This window comes from Hyperolius riggenbachi, chromosome 3 (assembly GCF_040937935.1).
Source record: "Hyperolius riggenbachi isolate aHypRig1 chromosome 3, aHypRig1.pri, whole genome shotgun sequence".
NCBI classification, from domain to species: Eukaryota; Metazoa; Chordata; class Amphibia; order Anura; family Hyperoliidae; genus Hyperolius; species Hyperolius riggenbachi.
Genome location: NC_090648.1, coordinates 58,064,055 through 58,088,386, shown reverse-complemented (window position 1 = coordinate 58,088,386; position 24,332 = coordinate 58,064,055). Strand labels below are relative to the sequence as shown.

At 40.5% G+C, this 24,332-nt stretch overlaps 1 pseudogene; it reads right to left on the bottom strand.

The window, feature by feature from the left end:
- Positions 1–452: 452 nt before the first annotated feature.
- The window catches only part of LOC137562122 (zinc finger protein 850-like), a 237,056-nt pseudogene continuing 213,176 nt past the window's right edge, over positions 453–24,332 (bottom strand).

The window sequence follows — 24,332 nt, the reverse complement described above, 5'->3', positions numbered from 1 at the left end:
CGGCGCCACCATAGGCCGTAATAGGAACTACGGCTATAGCAGACACGGAGTAACTTCAGCGCCGTCAGAAGATGGAGCTGAAGTTGCTTTTAAAACACTAATTCGGCTTCCAGCAATTGCTGGAAGCTGAATTATTTAATTCCCCCACTATCCATAGCGGCCTGGAGGGGGAGTAGTAATTAACATGGCCTGGACTTGTGCAGCAGCAGGATCAGCCATATACCGGCTGTGTCCTGCGCCCAAGTCTCCAGCGCCGTTATCTCTCATACGCATATTAAATGCCTCTAAAACCCCTACAAAAAAGATCCCCCACATGCTGGTTAGTTGAGACTTCCGGTTGCCTGAATTCCGGATAATGGGGACTCAGCTGTATGTTAATAATAATGAATCTTTTATGCTTATCAAGCATCATAATCCTGTGATGCTACAACAAAATGTTCATTAAAAACAGTTTACAGGCTCACATCCACTCGCTCATGTATCTTCTGATGTCTCCTCAGATGTGACTGGCGTGATAAGCTCTTGCCACATTCTGAGCAACTAAATGGCTTTTCTCCTGTGTGACTTCTCTGATGCTGAATAAGATGTCCCTTCTGTGGGAAGCATTTGTCACACTCTGTACATTTATATGGCTTCTCTCCAGTGTGAATCCGGATATGAATATTGAACAGTTGTTGAGTGCTGAAGGACTTCTCACATTCAGAGCAAGGAAATGGCTTCTCTCCAGTGTGAGTCCTCTGGTGAGCTAAGAGGATTGACTCTTTGGTAAAACATTTCTGGCATTCAGAGCAGGAAAATGGCTTCTCTCCAGTATGGATCACCTGATGAGCCACAAGGCCTGATTTCTGTTTAAAACATTTTCCACACTCTGAGCAGGAAAACTGCTTCTCTCCCGTGTGTATCATCCGGTGTGCTATGAGGGTTGACTTCCAAGTGAAAGATTTTTCACATTCAGAGCAGGAAAACTGTTGTTTCTCTCCAGTGTGAATCATCTGATGGGCTATAAGGATTGCTTTTGAGTTGAAACATTTTCCACATTCAGAGCAAGGGAATGGTTTCCCTCCAGTGTGGATCCTCTGGTGTGTTTTCAGGGTTGACTTTTGAGTGAAAGATTTATCACATTCTGAGCAGGAAAAAGGCTTCTCTCCTGTATGAATCCTCTGATGAGCCATGAGGCATTCCTTGACACTAAAACATTTCTCACATTCAGAGCAAGAAAATGGCTTCTCTCCAGTGTGGATTCTCTGGTGTATTTTAAGGTTTGACTTTTTAGTGAAACCTTTCCCACATTCTGAGCACAACAATTGTCTCTCCCCGGTGTGACTCCACTGGTGCTCTAGAAGCTGTGATGGAAAACTGAAGCTTTTCCCACACTCTGAGCACTGATGCGGCTTATCTCCTCTGTGACTCATCATGTGCTGCTGGAGTTCCATTTTGTTGTAAAATATTCTCAGAGTTGAGCAGGATTGAGGTTTGTAACCACCTGCAATTAAAAATATTATATGTCATTATTCTTATATTCCCAGAAGCTTGGACAGTGTATCAAACATTAAATAGATGTGCCATAAAACTATATACTTGTAATGATCTGGAAGTGATTTCCAGAGTCAGCGCACACCAAGTGCGCTGAAGCAGGTGGAAATCGCTACAATCACAGAAGCAGAGCACCCAGTATATATTTGTAGAGGAGAATTCCAACCAGCAGGTGGAGCTGTGGAGTACAGAGGAACAAGTCCTCTGCACAGCCACAGATGCCAGATTGAAATTGCACGATTAAGCAACACTGGGAAATATAAACAGAGTAGCAACTCAGAAGAGAGCAAGAACAGAGACAGACTATATGAATGTCTACCAATCTAGTCGCCACCCAGCGACGGTAGACATAGCACATCAGAACAGACCAGAGTGAGAAAGCTAATCGCAAGAGAGGTGATTGCTATCAGCAACACAAGACTGAGCAAGACAGAGCATGAATTGAGTAAGGAAGACACAGCAAATGACTACAATCTGAACGCCAAGGAAAATAACAAATGAACTAGCTAAACACGGTCACCGCACGTTATGTGCAACAGTGACAAGCGCGTTAATAATACGGTCACCACGCGTTAAGCGACACGGTGACAAAATGTACCAACCCTGACTAACAAATGAACACGGAAAACAAAGACAAACAGGTAGCGGGAACGCTTGCTAATCGGTTGTCTAACACAAGACAACAGCAAGCGTTCTTTCCAGACAAAACAGAGTGAAGGAGTAACCAGTAGCAACCACAGCTAAGGTTATACTCCAAGATACAGATAAGGGAGATCCACCACCTCTAGAACTAGGCCGAATGCGATCTAGGAACAAGACTGAACGATTCACTATCAGCCACCGCAGGTGACAGCACAATCGCAAGGAAAGGACAAGACAAAACAGGAATAAGCAGTACAAATAATACAGAACTTCACTGCACTAGAAGGAGTGCAAAGTGCACTCCCCAAGAATGAACTACACTAGAATATTCGCAACAAGATACAAAAGAGGCTGAGGCTCTAAGGTTAATCTCACTAGACAGGAACTATGACGAGCAAGGAATTCTGGGAGGAAGTGACATTTATACTGGAAACCTTCAAAGGAAGCAGACAAGCAGATTGCAAGATAAGTAGATGCAAATCAGTCAGCCTTGCAAACTGACAGAAAGGCCTCTTTTCCCTGGACTGAACTATGCAATCTGCATAGGAAACAAAACTGTCCAGGGAATCAAGGCCAGCAGAGCGGAATCTGACAATACTGCAATTTATAAACAACACAGATATAAAGGGCACATTTATAGTCCCTGTTAAGATAGAAAAAAAGTCTGACATAGTTAAGTAGTTATTTGGGTTGAAAAAAAGTCTACATACATTGTACATTCGAGTGCAGGCCATCTCGGCCGAATGGCGGTTCTCTCTGCTGGCATTAAACTCCCTGGTGGCATTAAATACTATTCCCACTCCCAGTTGTTGCAACTCAGAGGGAGATGTAATTCAGGGTCTGGCAACCGTCGGAGCCCGATTTACCATTATTCGGGGCTCTTAGTATAGCATTGCTGCTATGGGGCATCCAGCTTTGGTGCTCAGTGCTTAGAGCCGCACGCTGCAATTAAATGCTTCATTACATTTAACCAGAAAATAAGTTAGAACATTAGTCTGCACCCTCACATATATCCAGAAGCAGGCAAAAAAAAAAAACCTTAAAGCGGATCTGAGATGAAAAACTAACTATAACCAGTAACTTGTCTATATATCATATCTAAAGTTTAGATGGTTTACACAGCAAATCTAGCTGCAAACAGTTTTAATAGAATATGATTATTTATTTATTCCTGTGATACAATGTCAGCAGCTATATTGTTTGTAAACATTACACAGATGCAGGCTTATCTGTATCTTGTGCCATCAGCCTAATCCCCTCTCCTCCTCCCTCCTCCCCTCTGCCTCTGAAATCAATGGCTAGTAACACCTCCCCCTCCTCCTGCCCAGACTAAGCTCCCATGAGCCCTTGCTACTGCCAAGGCTCTCTGAAAACCTGTGGGCGTGGCTTTTTTAGCTTATAGGGAATTAGAGTATTAAAACAAAAACAAAAAAAGTTTTTGGCTTGAGGAATGCCCTATAAACAATAGGAAAGGAACACAATTATGCAATGTGTAAAAGTTCACCTCGGATCCACTTTAAAAGGCTTTGACAAATAAACCCTAAAAGGTAAAAAAAAATCCTTCCCAACTCCAGATGGCAGTCAGATAAAATCCCTGGATCAACACTGCTGGGAATTACCTAGTAATTATAGTCATGCCCATGGATGTCTTTCAATGCCAGTAAATCATCTAAGCCCCTAACATTGTAAAGAAACAATATACAGAGATTGTAACTAAAGTTCTTCTTACTGTCATGGTTTATTTAGAAAGTTCTAACATATTACACATTAATGTACTACAAATCCATTTATTTAAAGAAAAAAAAAACTACACTGATGTACGTGGCTGATGTACATCACTAGTAATATGAATAGCTTTATGTAAAAACATTTATTTCTTTGTAGGTTGTTTGATCTATACTGAGATTAAAGGACCACTATAACATTCGATATACATTAGTAAATATACTATACATCTAAGAGGTGCGTTTGTCAAAGAGTAAAAATGCACTGTAAATGACTTTTTCCTATGTAGCTGTCACTTAGGCAGGGTTCACTCTTATCAAAAATCACATGTAAAATGCAAATGTGTGTCAATGAGATCACTGCATGCAAAGTGTAAGTCAATGGAGATTCACATTTATATTTAAAAATTGTAAAATTGCTTTCACATCTTTGTCTGCATAAAAAAAATAATTCTTACATCTTCCAGCATAAATTCACACTGTGCATGCAATTTCTCATTGACTTTAATTAGTTACTGGGAAAGAATACAGACAAATGTGCATATTAGTGTCTGGAAAATGTATACGCAAATAGAATTTGCAGTTTCCAAGCTGATGAGTCTTAAAAGACCACTCCAACGAAAAAAGTAAGAAGTTAAAATCTGACAGAACTGACAGGTTTTGAACTAGTCATTCTCCTCATGGGGGATTCTCAGGATTTTCTTTGTTTTTAAAAACATTTCCTAAACAGCAGTTGCTAAGTCTAATTGACAAAATAGTGTGCAAGTGAGTAGGGAGGCTGGCTGGTATCTTACTATTTTGGCAGTTTAACTGCCATTCTGCAAATGCTTTTAAAAACAAAGAAAATCCTGAGAATCCCCCATGAGGAGATGGACTAGTTCAAAACTTACTTTTTTCACGGGAGTGTTCGTTTAAGGTGACCACAAATAATCAAATCTTTTTTGTCCAATCTTACCATTTCTATGTAATATAAAGGACTGTCTAAAGTATCCATTCAGTATAGTCACACAGTTTACTCTTCTGCTACATAGATTTGGTAAGATTGGTGGTCACCAAGTACATTGGTGGCCACATTACAGAAGGCATTATTTATTATCTGACAGATCTGAAACTCTTACCAACAGGTTTTGGATTTGTCTGTGTCCTCATGGCTTTTCTCAGGATTTCCTTTATTTTCAAATGCACTCCCTCAATAGAAGTGCAGTGAAGCAGTTAATTTTGCGCACACCGCCTGTTTATGAAATTGGGCACAGCCATGGACAGTGATTGAATTGAGCAGAGGGGTTTGGCTATTTTATAACTAAACTCCAACTGACTGTGCAGCATGTAGTGGGGGTGCACAATTGGTACCAGGGTAGCTGAGTAATGTTATCGACTAACGTCCTCACCTATAGTAATTAGTAATTGGTGTAGTTATATGAGGCTTAGTGTTAGGGAATAGAGTCAGAGGTTAGTGTAATGCTGGGAATACATGGCTCGATTCTGAGCCATTTAGATGACTCGATAGATAATTTCCGACATGTCCAATCTCCCACCCGATCCTTTCATGCTCGATTCTGCATTGAGGACAATGCAAGGGGATAAAAAAATGAGCGAAAGATAAGAGAATCGCCCGCAGAATCGAGCGGAAAAAAACGATCGGCCGAAGAATCGAGTGGCAAAATCGAGCCGTGTATGCCCAGCATTAGGCTTAGCAATAGTCCGGTTAGTGTAAAGGGAGTTGGTTAGAGGTTAGGGTTAGGCAGAGTTAAAGAAGTAATAGGGAATAGGGTAGAGAGAGGCTTGATTTGTTAGTGTTAGGAGGTTAGAATTTATCTAACATTAGCAAGTATTAGAGACACCTAAGCAATAGCACCATGCAAATTACTGGCGCTAAACTGGTATTATAAAATCATTAATGATATTTAAAGTAATCGCAATTCTGATGCCCAAATGTATTCACACCACTTTTATATATATGGCTAGCGTACTATCAGAATAGTGTGCCATGAGTAGGCAAGTTGGCATCTTTGCATATGTCCTTGCCAGAGAGTGCTTTTAAGAATAATAAAAAAACTGAGACATTTACCCAATGAGATATGTACTAGTCTAAAACCTGTTAGATGTTCACTTAGTGATTTGCACTTGGTTTCAGCCCTCTCCTTCAATTTGATCCCTTGCCAGAGATCCTTTGCTTGTCAGTCCCTTGTCCTTATTTGATAACTGCCCTCTGAAATTTGAGCTTGTTATACCTCTCTTTTATAATGTTACATCATCTTCTTACAGATAATAAGAATAGTGCTAAATTTAAAATTGTGTATGGACATTTGTTTATATGTATTTACTTTTTTTTTTTGTACTTGTTATTTACTAAATCTCTTTTTGCCTAATCATGTTATTTACAGTTCATTTTCAAAATCTTAAACAAGAGAACAATTAATAAAAAGTTAAATCTCTTGATCACTTGATCACAAGCAAAAAAAAATCTATCCATTATAGGCACACTCAATGTTTTACCTATGACAGCACGGGCACCACAGTGGCGCAATGGTTAGCGCTCTCGCCTTGCAGAGCTGGGTCCCTGGTCCCAGGTCAACATCTGCAAGGAGTTTGTATGTATTCCCGTGCCTGTGTGAGTTTCCTCCGGATACTCAGGTTTCCTCCCACATCCCAAAAAACATACAGATAAGTTAATTGGCCCTAGACTGCTATACATACACTACACAATATAGACATATGACTCTGATAGCGATTCGATTGTGAGCCCCTCGGAGGGACAGTTGAGTGACAATATACTCTGTACAGTGCTGCATAAGATGTCGGTGCTATATAAATACTAAATGACAGGTTCACATTTGTAAAGTATAAATCTCCCACATGAAGAGGGAATATAAATCATGTTAATAAGTTTCAGATTTTGCAAAACAGTCCTATGTATGTGTGACTCTTAGAACTGGGCAGCACCAGTTATAGGAGGCACACATGGAAAGGACTATTTTGCATAATATCAAACTTATTAATATCATTTATATTTCATCCTAAAAATACAAAAACAAAAATAATACAATATAATCCTAACTATAATGCATTTACACCAATATTGCCTCTAAGGAAACCAGAGTAGTCATAGTTACCTGGTAGGATGTAGTATTGGTACTCTGTATTCCTGTGACCTCTCTGTGATCCTTCTATCTGACTAAGCCCTGACCCAAGTTATAGTCACACCTTCTCCATTCACTAGCATGAGGTGGTTTCTGATTGGCTAAAAAAGGTTTATTGTCAACAACAAAGGTGTGTCTACATGCATTTAAAGCACAGGTTCAGGACCTCTTTATTTAAACTCGCCTCCACCCTGCAGGTGATAACTTCATTAACATTCCACAATATGAACAAAAAGCACATGGGAAGAATCTGATCCATGCTGGAGATTTTTCACTAGCATAACAATAGATGTAACCACAATGAATAGGTCAGTAAAGAGTGGGCAGGTTCAGTGTTCTCTGGACTAAAACATCAGACAATGCTTCCAACAGAAACTTGCAGATAAGAGTGTCAACATTGAACAGTAGTGAATAGATTAGCCCAGGTGTTGAAAATGAGCTACAAACATTTTATCCCTCCCTTTGGAAGTAATTGTTTTTTTGACAAGATAGAGATTTCTGGGGGAGGGTTTTTTTATTGTTAAAGTTCATTTAACTGTGTATTGCTGGGAGAGTATTGTGGCTATGGTTGCCTAAAATAAGGAATCCAGTTTACTGTCAGTTTTGGAAATTCTTAAAGTACATCTCCTCACTCGTTTCCAGATACCAACCAAGTTGCAGTCTCAGGTCTGCACTTTAACTTCTTCTGTCCTCCTCTAGAATTACTTCCTTGCATTCATGTATACAAGATTTTGCACATGCTTTACCCCTCCTCTGGAATGCCCTTCTACAACACATCCATCACTCTCCAACCTTTGACATCTGTAAATGCTCCCTCAAAACTCACTTTTGCCTACAAACATATGCTCTACCTTGGGCCATTACTTCCGCCCCCAGCTCCACCCCGACATAAGACCAAGTTACAATCCTTACAAGATAACCTAAAAACACACTGCCTCTAGGTATGATTATTGTATACCCCTCCTCTTACCCCCCCCCCCCCCCCCCTCCACTCCATCTCTTTAGCTTGTAAGCTTGCAAGGGGTGGGGCTCTCTTAACCTTTTGTGTTTTGGAATTTGTTTTTATTAATCATGTTATTTTTGTCACTGTTATTACAAATTTTCTACCAATTCTGTATTTTGTGTATTGGTGTATAACATTGTCTGTACAGCCCCACGGAATATGTTGGTGCTTTAGAAATCAATAATAATAATTAAAAAAATTAAAGAACTGCTGTAAATGCAAAATAGTGTGTGTAGCAGTAGCAATGATCCATGTTCATGGCATTTAAGTATTGTATGTTTTACCATATATGGCATCTTTATTTAATCAAATGTTCCATACCTCTTCAATAGGTATTTATTTTCATTTGCTGTTATGGAGCAAAACATATATCACACATTTATCATCAAAAACATTTAAATCCACCTCTCTAATATTCTATAAAACCCTCTTATGCCACCAAAACAGCTCAGCAATATGTAGGCATGTAGCCCAAAACACATTTGAATGAGAACTGTAGTGAGAGGTATATGGAGGCTGCCACATGTATTTCCTTTTAGCAATATCAGTTGCCTGGCTATCCTGCTGATCCTCCGCCTCTAATAATTTTAGCCACAGATATTGAACAAGCCTGAAGCAGATCAGATGTTTCTGAGATTATTATCAGATCTGACAAGATTAGCTGCATGCTTGTTTCTGCTGTGATTCAGACACTGCTGCAGTCAATTAGATAAGCAGGGCTGCCAGGAAACTAGTATTGCTTAAAAGAAAATAAATGTGGAAGCCTCCACATACCTCTCACTACAGTTGTCCTTTAAACATATTTTGTGGTGTCTGGCACCAAAATGTTTGCAGAGAAAGCAGTAAGGGGCATGCCTATATACTGTCTGAAAAACAACTGGATATGTTAGCACAATATAAATATTCAAAATATAAAAATTAGTATGATATTTTAATATGAAAACTAAATTGAGATGTTTAGGTACTTAATAGAAAAGGAATGTTTGTACAGCATAGACAAGTAGTATGAACTGCTAATGTTTGAAGGCTCATACACACATCCAATTTAATGCACAACCAACCGCACAACATGACTAACCACACAACAAGTTGTTTACCTGACAAGTATGTACACACATGCCAACCAACTAAAGGTGCGTACACAGTCCAACTTTACGCCTGATTGTCGTTTGGATCAGTCATTTGACAGGCAAACACAAGTTGTTTAAACATCACGTCCATGGTTACCTTTCTTCCTGTATGTACTACACGGAGCACACGTCAGTGGCTATTTTGTGCATGATTGTGTATTGGGACTCACTGTGCGGGAGTTCGTTTGGCCTGTATCCTTTGACCCACAAGATCCCCTTTGTTGATTGGAGGAGTGCCACACTACCCTTCTCTTTTGGAACACAATTGTATACATCTTTCTTCGCTGCGACTAAGTGTGTTGAGCACCCAAATATGAGCGTGTGTGGTAACACACAGTGTAATGATCAAGATTTGGAGGATGATATTGATAGTCTGGATATAGACTCTTTAACGTGGAACGCAGCGTGACCAAGCGTCCTGGTGGACGCGAAACGGCCGTCGCCGACCTTTCTACAGCCCTGAGCACCCACCTCCACCCCGCACAGATGTCGCCATGATCTACAGGTGATATGTACCATGTCCTATGCCGCACATGTTATGTCTACGTAATAAATAAGCTGAATGACGGATGGTGCCCGATCTTTTCCTTTGTTGACAATTAAACATCACGTACACATGTCTAAACAAAGGAGCCTACAAACTAATTTACATGTTGTCTGACAGACTGGAGGTCATCCAACTCCCTTCGTGCAACTCTTGTCCAACTGCTGGTCATTTGTACACACGTACGGACCTGACAGTCGTTTGAACGACATTTGGTCCAACTGATCCACCAAGCGGATCAGGAAAACCAGCTGTCATCAGTCACAAAAGTTGGACGTGTGTATGCACCTTAACCACTTAAGGACCAGGGGATTTATGGCTGATCTGTGCTGCATGGGCTCTCCAGCCCACAGCACAGATCAGGAATCAGCCAGGGCAATCAGATTTCCCCCCCTTTTTTCCCCACTAGGGGATGTCTTGCTGGGGGGTCTGATCGCCGCCGGCTACTTGTGCCTTGCGGGGGGGATCTCTTCAAAGCCCCCCTCCGCAGCGATTCCCAGTCTCCTCGTCCTTCCCTCCCTCTCCCGCAGGCTATGGGCGGCATGTTAGAAACTACCAAGTATTCTCCCACCCGTGATAGATGGATAGATAGATATCTGTCTAAATCTGATATAGAAATAGATCTGTCAATCTGTCTAAAAGACACATTTTATGGAATTTAGAATATAATTTTATGACATTTTATAGAATTTTATAGAACATTTTATAGAATATCCAGCACAGAAAAATACTAAAGAAATTACGTTTTTTATTAAAATACATGCAAAACAGAAATGCGTCAAATAATGAGAATATAAAAACACGTACATCAAATAAGAACTTATGCAAAATTTTAACCATCCCATCACCAAATGTCACCAAAATAATATTTCAAATCTAAAATGAAATAATTTTTTAAAACCATCACACACATCCGTGCACATATAGAAATGCATGGATAATCACATTCATTGAATGCAGACACTGATTAAAAGAGATATTTACAGATCAAACACTTAAAGGACCAATATTGTGAAAAATGTTAACATTTAAAACCAATCTGCACACAAACTTATAAGAGGTACAATTCTCCCAGATTGAAATGCAATCAGGGGATTCCCTTATGAGGAGATGGATTAGTCCAAAAACCTGTTAGATGTGTCAGATTTTTAGAACTTACTTTAAGTGACAGTGACATAAGAAAAAAATAAATTATAAGGTATTTTATACTTGCCCATTTCATGAATATGCATACACCGGGATTTGGAATTACAATATTTTTATCACAAACACAAAGCATTGATGAAATGGGTATCCTTCTATTATTACAGTCCATTGTGTAAAAAAAAATGTAAATGTATATTTAAATTGTGTCAGCTTTTAGTGTACCAGCTAATCACAGTTCACTTCATCTTCAGTTTTCTTAATAAATCACCAAAAACAATGTACTCTCTGTATGTCCATGGTCTCTGAAGCTACATAAGCTTCATATATATATATTAATAATAATGAATATTTTACGCTTATCAAACATCATCATCATGTGATGTTACAACAGAAATGTTCATTAAAAACAGATTACAGGCTCACATCCACTCGCTTATGTATCTTCTGATGTCTTCTCAGATGTGACTGTACTGAGAAGCTCTTGTCACATTCTGAGCAACTAAATGGCTTTTCTCCTGTGTGAGTTCTCTGATGCCGAGTAAGATGTTTCTTCTGTGAGAAACATTTATTACATTCTGTACATTTATATGGCTTCTCTCCTGTGTGAATCCGGAGATGAATATTTAACAGTTGTTGATTGCTGAATGACTTATCACATTCAGAAAAAGAAAAGGTTTGATTTCCAAGTAAAACATTTCCCACACTCCGAGCAGGAAAACTGCTTCTCTCCCGTGTGTATCTTCTGGTGTGCTTTGAGGGTTGACTTCTTAGTGAAAGATTTATCACATTCTGAGCAGGAAAAAGGCTTCTCTCCTGTATGAATCCTCTGATGAGTCATGAGGTTTTTCTTGTCACTAAAACATTTGTCACATTCAGAGCAAGAAAATGACTTCTCTCGAAGTGTGGATTCTTTGGTGTATTATAAGATCTGAATTATGAGTGAAACCTTTCCCACACTCTGAGCAGAAAAAAAGGCCTTTCCCCGGTGTGACTCCTCTGGGGTATAATAAGCTGTGATGGATAACTGAAGCTTTTCTCACACTCTGAGCAGTGATGCGGCTTGTCTCCTCTGTGACTCATCATGGGCTGCTGGAGATCCATTTTGTTCTCAAATATTCTCAGAGTTGAGTAAGACTGAGGTTTTTTCACCCACCTGCAATTCAAAATATTACTCGTCATTGTTCCTATATTTCCAGCTCAGACAATGTATTAAATAATAAATAGATGTGCCATAAAAATGCAACTGCAAGTTATAAACAACACAGATATAAAGTGCATTTTTATTGTTCCTGCTAACTTAAAGGAGTCATCAACCAAATAGGAAAAAAACAGCTCTACTCACCTGGGGCTTTCTCCAGCCCCTTGAAGCCGACTTTCCCATGCTGCCACCTCTTTTGCCCGCCGCTGTCCCATTCTCGCTGCACGGTGCAGAGGACGATCCCGAGGTCATCCTTACTGTGCCTGTGAAGCGCCGCTGTCTATCACTGCCACGTTGTCCGTGGCTTGCTGTGCAGAACTACTGCACGGTAAGCCATGGACAATGTGACCATGTTTGAAAGTGGCGCTTGATGCAGGCACAGTAAGGGTGACCTCACGGTTGTCCTTTGCACCGTGCAGCGAGATCGGGACAGCGGCGGGGAGCGGAGGTGACAGCGTGAGACAGTCGGCTGCAAGGGGCTATAGAAAGCCCCAGGTGAGCAAAGCAGATTTTTTTCCTATTTGCCTGATGACTCCTTTAAAAACAGTCTAACACAGTTACGTACACGTAGTAATTTGAGTAGAAAAAAGTCATGCATACTTTGTACATTCAACCAGACAATAAGGTAGAACATTATGTTGGGAATACACACTAGAGATGGCCAGAACCACCAATTTTCGGTTCTTAAACCGGGTTCACGAACCTCCAGCAAAAGTTTGGTTCACGCAAACTTTCGCAAACCGAAATAGACTTCAATGGGGACGCGAACTTTGAAAACTAGAAAAAATTTATGCTGGCCACAAAAGTGATGGAAAAGATGTTTCAAGGGGTCTAACACCTGGAGGGGGACATGGCGGAGAGGGATACACGCCGAAAGTCCCCGGGAAAAATGCGGATTGGACGCAAAGCAGCGTTTTAAGGTCAGAAATCACATTGAATGCTATATTGCAGGCCTAAAGTGCTTTAAAACATGTTGCATGTGTATACATCAATCAGGAAGTGTAATTAGAGTACTGCTTCACACTGACACACCAAACTCACCGTGTAACGCACCGCAAACAGCTGTTTGTGTAGTGACGGCCGTGCTGGACTGGTGCACACCATGGCCAGAGTGCAAGCCATGGCGGTTTTCAAGCCCATATGGTCGCCGGGCTGTGGTAGCTCAATGATAGATCAACAGTGACTGTCCAGCTGATTTGGTCTGACCACAATGAAGCAACAACCTTATTATCTGTGGTGTACCACCCCCGAGACACTCATATAGTCGGCAGTCATTCCTTTATTGTGATACGCAAGCCCCTTCACCGCGGCAAGGTAATGATCACAAAGGGGAATGGGCACATGTACATGCCTTTTGTTTTGTTGTTGCAGCTGCACTGCAGCCAGAAAAATTAGGCAGGCATGTACACACACCAGAAAAATTATTATAGCGGCCGCTGCTAGAATCGGCCTTAAAAATTCAGGAATCCGCCTGGAGTCCTGGATAGTGATGTCGCGAACCTCCGATTTTCGGTTCACGAACTTCCGCGGAAAGTTCGGTTTGCAGAAAAGTTTGCGAACCGCAATAGACTTCAATGGGGAGGCGGACTTCAAAATTTTGGAAAATTTCTACCGGCTGTAAAAATGATAGAAAACATGTTTCAAGGGATCTTATCCCTGGAGGAAGACATGATTGAGTGAAATACACATCAACAGTTCCAGGCAAAAATCTACATTTCACATAAACCCCTATTTTAAAGTTACAAATCTCATTCAATGTTCCATTACAGGCCTACACTGCTTTACAACATCAGGCAGTATATCCCTCCCTCACTCCCTCCTCCCGTAGAATTTCAAAAGCCAGCTTATATACCTTGGCTCCCAGGTCTTGGCCGGGAATTGAACCCAGGTCTGAGTGCTTGGTAGTCAGCTCTCTTAACCGCTATACCTCCACCAACACTAGATGCTGAAGGCAGCCTAGCATGTACCATTATGATATATCCTATAGAAAAATGAGATTGCTTAAAGATTTGTAGGCTTTTAAAAGCCAGCTTAGATACCTTGGCCGGGAATTGAACCCAGGTCTTGGTCGGCAATTGAACTCAGGTCTGAGTGCTTGGTAGTCAGCTCTCTTAACCAATTATTATCACACTGCACCACAGTTCATCCAGAGTTATACCGCCAAACTGGGATCGCTGCAGATAGTCCAAACTGCTGGATAAAAAATTCAAAGATACTACTGCGCTCTCCACACCTGAAAAAGATAAATCTCCACATAGGGCAATATCGTTCAGTCTAAATGGTGTACTACTTTAATGCCACACTTCACTTATTCCACGTGGTCAGTGCTCAGTGCTCTCCCATAAGCCAATCACTCTTTGTCCCACGTCCCCTCTCACTAAAATGCTCACCAGATTCTAACCACTTCAATGCTCAGGTGGGTCATATGCAGTATTGATATATTCCACTTCATACGATTCTGTAATAAAGAAAAATTCTCCACATAGGGTAATACAGTTCACAACTCGATTTGCTTCAAGCACTATGTCCACCATGTGTTTTTGCTATCACCCTGTGAATAGTGCCACTCCACCGTGCTGCCAATCAAACTGCTTACCAGATGCAGCCCACCTCTATAGCCAGGTGGAAGTTGCGCTGTATAGTATTAGCCAATCAAGCTCTACACTTCTTATTTCCTTAAAACAGGCCTCTCACAAGGTCTTGCTTTTATTCCTCTGATTAAAATTTTCTCTCACCAATCTGCATGCTGTCCAGCCAATCACATAACCAGTTATCAGAGGAATAAAAGCAAAACCTTGTGAGAGGCCTGTTTTAAGGAAATAAGAAGTGTAGAGCTTGATTGGCTAATACTATACAGCGCAACTTCCACCTGGCTATAGAGGTGGGCTGCATCTGGTGAGCAGTTTGATTGGCAGCACGGTGGAGTGGCACTATTCACAGGGTGATAGCAAAAACACATGGTGGACATAGTGCTTGAAGCAAATCGAGTTGTGAACTGTATTACCCTATGTGGAGAATTTTTCTTTATTACAGAATCGTATGAAGTGGAATATATCAATACTGCATATGACCCACCTGAGCATTGAAGTGGTTAGAATCTGGTGAGCATTTTAGTGAGAGGGGACGTGGGACAAAGAGTGATTGGCTTATGGGAGAGCACTGAGCACTGACCACGTGGAATAAGTGAAGTGTGGCATTAAAGTAGTACACCATTTAGACTGAACGATATTGCCCTATGTGGAGATTTATCTTTTTCAGGTGTGGAGAGCGCAGCAGTATCTTTGAATTTTTTTATCCAGCTCTCTTAACTGCTATACCACCACTAACACTACATGCTGAAGGAAGCCTAGCATGTACCATTATGATATATCCTAGAGAAAAATGAGCTTGCTTAAAGATTTGTAGACTTTTAAAAGCCAGCTTACATACCTTGGCCGGGAGTTGAACCCAGGTCTTGGCCGGGAATTGAACCCAGGTCTGAGCGATCGGTAGTCAGCTCTCTTAACCGCTATACCACCACCAACACTACATGCTGCAGGCAGCCTAGCATGTACCATTATGATATATCCTAGAGAAAAATGAGGTTGCTTAAAGATTTGTAGGCTTTTAAAAGCCAGCTTACATACCTTGGCCGGGAATTCAACCCAGGTCTGAGTGCTTGGTAGTCAGCTCTCTTAACCGCTATACCACCACCAACACTACATGCTGAAGGCAGCCTAGCATGTACCATAATGATATATCCTAGAGAAAAATTAGCTTGCTTAAAGATTTGTAGGCTTTTAAGTGCCAGCTTACATACCTTGGCCGGGAATTGAACCTAGGTCTGAGTGCTTGGTGGTCAGCTCTCTTAACCGCTATACCACCACCAACACTACATGCTGAAGGCAGCCTAGCATGTACCATTATGATATATCCTAGAGAAAAATGAGCTTGCTTAAAGATTTGTAGGCTTTTAAAAGCCAGCTTACATACCTTGGCCGGGAATTAGGAAAGTAAGAACAAGCTTATAAGAGCCTAACTAAACTCTCCCTAGCAGAGTCTGTCAGCAGCTGTCCCTTAACTAATTAGTGCAGGCAGACTAGTGAGTAAAATGGCACAAGGACCTTGCCTTTTATAAGGGGGAGGTGGGGCTCCAGGAGTGAGTTCAGCCTGATTGGCAACAATGTGCCTGCTGAGTGTGATGTAGAGGGTCAAAGTTCTGCTCAATAGAGCATTATGGGGCGAATCGAACTTCCGCAAAAGTTTGCCTGTTCTTGGCGAACACGAACCACCGAAGTTCGCCTGGAACCGTTTGCCGGTGAACCGTTCACTACATCTCTAGTCCTGGACCCTGTTGGTGGTGGCAGAGAAGGCAGTCAAGCGGCCTGCGGGCAGATATGCTGTGTGGGGAGCAACTTAGTCTTGGGCCAGGCAGTCACATGGCGTGCTGGCAGAGATGCTGTGTGTGGAGACTGACTTAGTCTTCGGGCAGGCTTGAGCATGCTTTGCAGACCAGGCATCCGTGGTCAGATGGACCCTTGACCCATTGCTATGTGCCAGAGATGACACCACTTGCCTTTCAATATTACGGTACAGTTTAGGTATCGCCTTTTTTGAGAAAAAGTTGCAGCCTGGTACCTTCCACTGCGGTGTGTGGCTTTGCTTTTGTGTGCTGCTTTTCCTCAGGTGGTCATCCCATTGCAGTTTGTGCTTTGTAATCAGTTTGTGCTTTGTAATGTGCCTTCGTAAGGTAGTTGTCCCTACGCGGGTCTTGGTCTTTCCACAGCTCAATTTTCGGTGGCAGAGAGTACACATTGCATTGCTCTCATCTGAGGCAGACACACAAAAAAATTTCCATGCCGCTGACGCTGAGCCCTGGGGTGATGGCACTTTGGTGGTAGCAGCCGACTGAGTGTTAAGTGGAGTGCCAGAATCAGAGCAGGAGGAGGAAGATATGTCACGCTTCCATACGGAAGCTGAGAAAGATGAGGTGTTCTGTGTTAAATAGTCAACTATATCCTGACAATATCGGGGGCTGATGGCACGTGCCTTCTTCTGAACACTGTACTTTGGTCGAGGCCTGCACGACACCACGACAGCGCGACCTCGAACAGACCTGCCAGGGGGCCTGCCTCTGCCTTTTGTTTTGTCCATATTGGGGGGATGAAGTGAAAGGTATGCACTGACTTGACTAATACAATGTGCAGTCACACAGGTGCAGTTAGCAGGTATGCACGGAGTGCTATATCACACTGCGTGCACTCACGTAGGTAGGTGGGTGCACTGAAAACAACAGGTAGGTATATGCAGTAATGGGTATTACAATGTGCACCTGTCACACACAGACAGGTAGCGGACTGGCACAGTGACACTGCATGCGCTCAGCTAACATAGGTAGGTGGGTGCACTGTGAACAACAGGTAGGTAGGTATATGCAGTAATGGGTATTACAATGTGCACCTGTCACACTCACAGGTAGTCAGTGAATGTGCTGGGCCTGGCAGTGGCACACACAGAGTATGAATTATCAAGGCTGTCTATGCAACACAAGTGTCAGTGGGACACGCAAAAGAAAAAAAAATCACAAGAACAAGATTAGCTGTTAAAAGAGCTGTTGTGGGGTGCTATTTTAGCAATAAGAATCAGCAAGGAGCAAGCTATCAAGCCTGTAACAGCCTAACTAATCTTTCCCTATGAGAGTCTGCTGCATCAGCAGCAGCAGCTGTCCCTTCTCTATTTACTGCCGGCACACATGTGAGTAAAATGGCCGGCGATGCCTGTCTTTTATAAGGGGGGAGTGGCTCCAGGAGGGAGTGTAGCTTGATTGGCTACAATGTGCCTGCTGACTGTGATGTAGAGGGTCAAAGTTGACCCTAATGGTGCATTACGGGGGCGAACTGAACTTCCGCAAAAGTTTGCGAACCCCCGGAAGCTCGCCGGGAACCATTCGCTGGTGAACCTTTCGGGCCATCTCTAATACACAATTAGTTTTTTTTAGCAGATTTACTGCCTGATTGATTTTCCAATCATTTTTCTGATCGATATCTGTTCACTCTTATGAGAAAATCGATCAGAAAAACAATCACAATCAGATCGGGCCTGTCGGAAAATTATCTATCGAGCCATTAGCTTGCACCCTCAGATACTGTATATCAGATGATCCAGAGGAAGGCAAAAAAAAAAACCTTACAAGGCTTTGACTAATAAGCCTAAAAAAATCAAATCTGATAAAATCTCTGGAGCAACTCTTCTGGGAATTACCTAGTATTTATAGCCATGCCCATAGAGGTCTTTCAATGCTAGAAAATCATCTACTCCTCTAACATTATAAAGTAACAAAATGCAAAGATTGTAACTAAAATACTTATTACTGTCATGGTTTATTTGAAAAGATCCAACATATTAAACATTGGTGAATGTACCTCAAGTCCATTTATTTAAAGAAAAAAACGACACTGACATACGTGGCTGATGTGCACCATTAGTGAGATGAATAACTTTATGTGAAAACATTTATTTCTTTGTAGGCTCATTTGCTCTATACTGAGATTAAAGGACCTCTATAACATTTGAAATACATTTGTCCAAATACATAATATTATTGTTTATTATGATTGTTAATTTATATAGCGCCAGCCTCTTCCGTTCTTCCATATAAGAGCTACATTTGTCCCAGAGTAAAATGCACTGTAAATTACTTTTTCCTATGTAGCTGTCACTTAGGCAGGGTTCACACTCAAAAACCGCATGTAAAATGTAAATTTGTGTCATTCAATTCACTGCATGCAAAGTGTAAGTCAATGGAGATTCACATTTCTATTTAAAAATTGTAAAATTGCTTCCACATTTTTGTCTGTGTAAAAAACAAACTCCTTACATCTTCCAGCATAAATTCACACAGTGCATAACATTTTTCATTGACTTTATTAGTTACTGTGAAAGAATTCAGGCACATGTGCATAGTGTCTGGAAAATGTATGCGCAAAGAAAGTTTGCAGTTTCCACTCTGATGAGTGTGAACCCTGTCTTAAAAGACCACTCCAATAAAAAAAAATAAAGCAGTTAAAATCTGACAGAACCAACCGGTTTTGAACTAGTCCATCTCCTCATTGGGGGTTCTCAGGGTTTTCTTTGCTTTCAAAAGCATTTTTTGAACGGCAGTTGGTAAGTCTAACTGACAAAATAGCATGCAAATTCTAGGGAGGCTGTCTGGTATCTTACTGTTTTTGTAGTTAAACTGCCATTCACAAAATGCTTTAAAGAGGAACTGTCATGAAAATCTTTACATTTAAAACACATACAAATAAGAAGTACATTTCTCCCAGAGTAAAATGAGCCATCAATTACTTTTCTCCTATGTTGCTATCACTTACAGTAGGTAGTAGAAATCTGACATTACTGACAGGTTTTGGGCTAGTCCATCTCTTTATGGGGGATTCTCAGCATGGCCTTTATTCTTTATAAAGACATTCCCTGAAAATGATTAATACAAAGATGCTGGCCAGCCTCCCTGCTCACTGCACACTATTTTGGCAGTGGGACGGAGCAACTGCCATTCACTAACTGCTTTTAAAAATAAAGAAAACCCTGAGAACCCCCCTATGAGAAGATGGGCTAGTCCAAAATCTGTCGGTAATGTCAGATTTCTACCACCTACTGTAAGTGACAGCAACATAGGAGAAAAGTAATTTATGGCTCATTTTCCTCAGGAAGAAATGTACTTCTTATTTGTAAGTGTTTACAATTTTCAGATTTTTGCGATACTTCCTCTTTAAAAACAAAGAAAACTCTAAGAATCCAACATGAGGAGATTGACTAGTCCAAAACCCGTTGGTTCTGTCAGATTTTAACTGATTACGTTTTTTGACTGGAGTGGTCCTTTAAGGTACCCACTAATGATCAATCTTTTTTGTCCAATCTTACCATTTCTATGTAATATAAAAGACTGCCTAAAGTATCCATTCAGTATAGTCACACAGTTTACGCTTCTACTACATAGATTTGGGAAGATTGGACAAATAAGATTGGATCATCAGTGGCCACCATTACAGAAGGCATTATTTATTCACTGACAGTACTGAACCTCTCACCAGCAGATTTTGTGTTTGTCTGTGTCCTCATGGGTATCTCCTTTATTTTAAAACTCAATCCCTGAATAGAAGTGCACTGAAGCAGATCATTTGTGCACATCACCTGTTTATGAAATTGGGCCCAGCCATAGACCGCAATGTAGATTTTAAGCTATCGTATATCAAGTGATTGAACTTAGCAGAGGAGTTCTGCTATTTTATAACCAAACGCTAACTACCTGTGCAACATGTAGTGGGGGGGGTACACAATTGGTACCAGGGTGGCCGAGTAACATTATTCGCTTTGGTGCTCAGCTATAGTAGTTAGTGATAGGTGTAGTTATATGAGGTTTAGTGTTAGGGCCTGTTTCCACTACACGCAGATTGGATGCAGAATGGATGCAGAATGGATGCAGAATGGATGCAGAAAATATGACTCCAATGAATGTCTATGGGAAAATCTGCATCAGAAAAATCGTGTTTAGTGGAAACAGGCCCAAAGGCATTCATTGGAGTCAGTTTTTCTGCATCCATTCTGCATCCAATCTGCGTGTAGTGGAAACAGGCCCTTAGGGAATAAGGTTAGAGGTTAGTGTTAGGCTTAGCAATAGTCAGGCTAATGTAAGGGTATTTGGCTAGAATTTAGGGTTAGGTATAGTTAAAGAAGTGATAGTGTATAGAGTAGAGAGAGGCTAGATTTGTTAGTGTTATGAGGTTAGAGTTTATTTATCATTAGCAAGTATAAGAGCACGGTGGCGTAGTGGTTAGCGCTCTTGCCTTGCAGCGCTGGGTCCCCGGTTCAAATCCTAGCCAGGTCTACATCTGCAAGGAGTTTGTTCCCTTTGTGTCTGTGTGGGTTTCCTCTGGGCACTCCGGTTTCCTCCCACTTCCCAAAAAAATACAGATAATTTAATTGGCTTCCCCCCTAAAAACTGGCCCTAGACTAAGATACAGACACTACACAATACATGCATAGACATATGAATGTGACAGGGATTAGATTGTGAGCTCCTCTGAGGGACAGTTAGCGGCTAGACTATATGTATATACTTTGTACAGCACAGTGGAAGATGTCTGTGCTATATAAATACTAAAGAACAAGAAATACCTAAGTGATAGCAATAGCACCATGCAAATAACTGATGCTAAACTGTTATTATAATAACATTTACAGTATTTATAATAATGGGAATTATGATGCCCAAATTTACACACGACACCACTTTTAAATACATGCAAAGTGTTCTATCAGAAAAGTGTGCCATAAACTCCTTAAAGAGAACCCGAGGTGGGGTGGTAATGGACTCTTTTGCATACCTATTGCTCTATTGTTTGGCTACAATGCTTTGGAAATCAGTATTCAGTTTCATTTTCATAGAATAACAATGCAAACAATATTTCTAGCACAGCAAAATATAGATATTACAGGTTTTATTGAATTAAACTTAAAACACATAAACACATCAATCAATGAGCAGATAAAATTACATACATACAAACTATTTTACCTGTCCCCCCACCATTAGTCAAGAAGGGATGAAAATACATTGAATTTAAAATAACATCATTTTCTTAAACTGATTGTCCACACACCTCCACGCAAATATAGAAATACATGGATAATCACGTTCAATTAATGGAAAAAAAACAGATTGGAAGATATATTTACAGATCTTTTACATAAAGATCATTTACTTAAAGGACCACTGTTGCAAAAAGTGGTTACATTTAAAGTAAATGTTTACACATACTAGAAATACAATAGCTGTTGCTAGCAGTACGTAATAAAAATCTAACACATCTGACAGGTTTTTGATTATTTCATCTCCTTATGTTGTATTCTCAGTATTTCCTTTATTTTTTACAAAAGCATTCCCTGGAAAGGAGATAAACAAGGATGTTGGCCAGCCTCCCTACATTTGTGCACTAAATTGGTAGCTGCACTGAGCACCTGCCATTCAGTTAGTACTTTTGAAAATAAAGAAAACCACAAAAATCCCCTATCAGGAATTGGGTAAGTCCAACACCTGTCAGATTTGTAAGATTTTTACAAACTACTGCAAGTAAAAGTGGCAGAAAATAAGATTTCTAAGGTGTTTTACACTTTGACAAATGCACATTTTATAATTATACTTACACATGGATTTCAAAGTTTACATCTTTTTCCATGGTAGTGGACCTTTAACTGTAAATAAAACACTGATTTGATGGATATCTTTATGTTGTTATTGTCTATTGTGCAAAAAAAAAATGTAAAAATATATTTAGAAATCAGTTAGGATTTAGTGTACTAGCTGATCAAAGTTCACTTCATCTGCAGTTTTGTACTTTCTAGGTATCCATGTTTTCTGAAGCTATCTATATAAGCTTCAAAGATGCATATGTTAATGAAACTTTTATAATGAAAATTCATAATCCTGTGATGCTGCAACTAAAATGTTCATTGAAATTAGTTTACAGGCTGACATCCACTCGCTCATGTATCTTCTGATGCCTTCTCAGAGATGACTGTTGTGAGAAGCTCTTGTCACATTCTGAGCAGCTAAATGGCTTTTCTCCTGTGTGAGTTCTCTGATGCTGAGTAAGATTTGCCTCCTGTGTGAAGCATTTGTCACATTCTGTACATTAAAATGGTTTTTCACCTGTGTGAGTTCTCTGATGCTGAGTAAGATGTCCCTCCTGTGAGAAGCATTTGTCACATTTGGTGCATTTATATGGTTCCTCTCCTGTGTGAATCCGGAGATGAATATTGAAGTTTTTTTGAGTTCTGAAGGACTTCTCACATTCAGAGCAAGAAAACGGCTTCTCTCCAGTGTGAATCCTCTGATGATCTTTCAGGTATGATTTCTGGGCAAAACATTTCTCACATTCAGGACAAGAAAATGTCCTCTCCCCGGTGTGGATCCTCTGGTGTATAATAAGATGTGATGGACGAGTGAAGCTTTTACCACACTCTGAGCAGTGATGCGGCTTGTCTCCTCTGTGGCTCATTATGGGCTGCTGGAGATCCACTTTGTTGTCAGATACTTTTTAGGAGTAGAGCAGGAATTCTGCTTTTTATCACACCTGCAATTAAACAATTATATGTTATTTTTACTATATTATGAGAAGTTCTGACAGTATAGTAAGATATATATATATATATATATTTTACAAAACTATACTTCATAGAATAATTATGTCAGGCATTTGAAATTAGCATGGGGCAGCTTATAATGCTGTTTGTTTCTCATTAGATCATCATTAACGAGTGTTACACAGAAAAATTGTCATCTCGGAAAAAACGCAATTTGAAGAATCTGCTCCAAATAAACACACCTATTGCCCATGCTGATATTATATTCAGAAATAACTCAATTTAATGTTTCTTAGAAATCACAGCTGCTGCATGAGACATCCCACAATTGCCTCATCACTTAAAGGACCTCTATTACGAAAAAAGTAGGCAGTTAAAATCTGACAAAACCGACAGGTTTTGGGATAGTCCATCTCCTCATGGGGGATCCTCAGGGTTTTCTTTATTTTCAACATCATTTCCTGAACAGCAAGCAGTTTAACTGCCAAAATCGTTAGATACCAGCCAGCCTCCCTACTCACTTGCACACTATTTTGTCAGTTAGACTTTGCAACTGCTGTTTAGGAAATGCTGTTAAAAACAAAGAAAATCCTGAGAATCCCCCATGAGGAGATGGACTGGCCTAAATATGTTGGGTCTGTCAGATTTTACCTGCCTACTTTTTTCGTGATAGTGCAACTTTAAAGAGGAACTCCAGTTAAAATAACATAATGAACAAAAATGCTTAATTTTTACAATAATTATGTATAAATGATTTAGTCAGTGTTTTTTCCCATTGTAAAATCTTTCCTCTCCCTGATATACATTCTGGCATTTATCATATGGTGATATTTTTACTGCTGGCAGGTAATGTCAGTGGAAGGAGATGCTGCTTGCTTTTTTGGCAGTTAGAAACGGCTGTTATTTCCCACAATGCAACAAGGCACCCACAGTGTGATGTCAGTACCATGGTCCTGACATCACACTGAGAGAGGGGTTTCAACACAATGTCAGCCATACAGAGCCCCTGTATTGCTACAGAAAAAGTGACACCACTTACAAATGTAGCACTTGCAGGTTCTTTCAGATTCCTCCAAAATCAGAGACAAGTAACAAGGTTAACAAGTTTATTGATACAAAATATGATATACAATACCAAGTTATTGGAA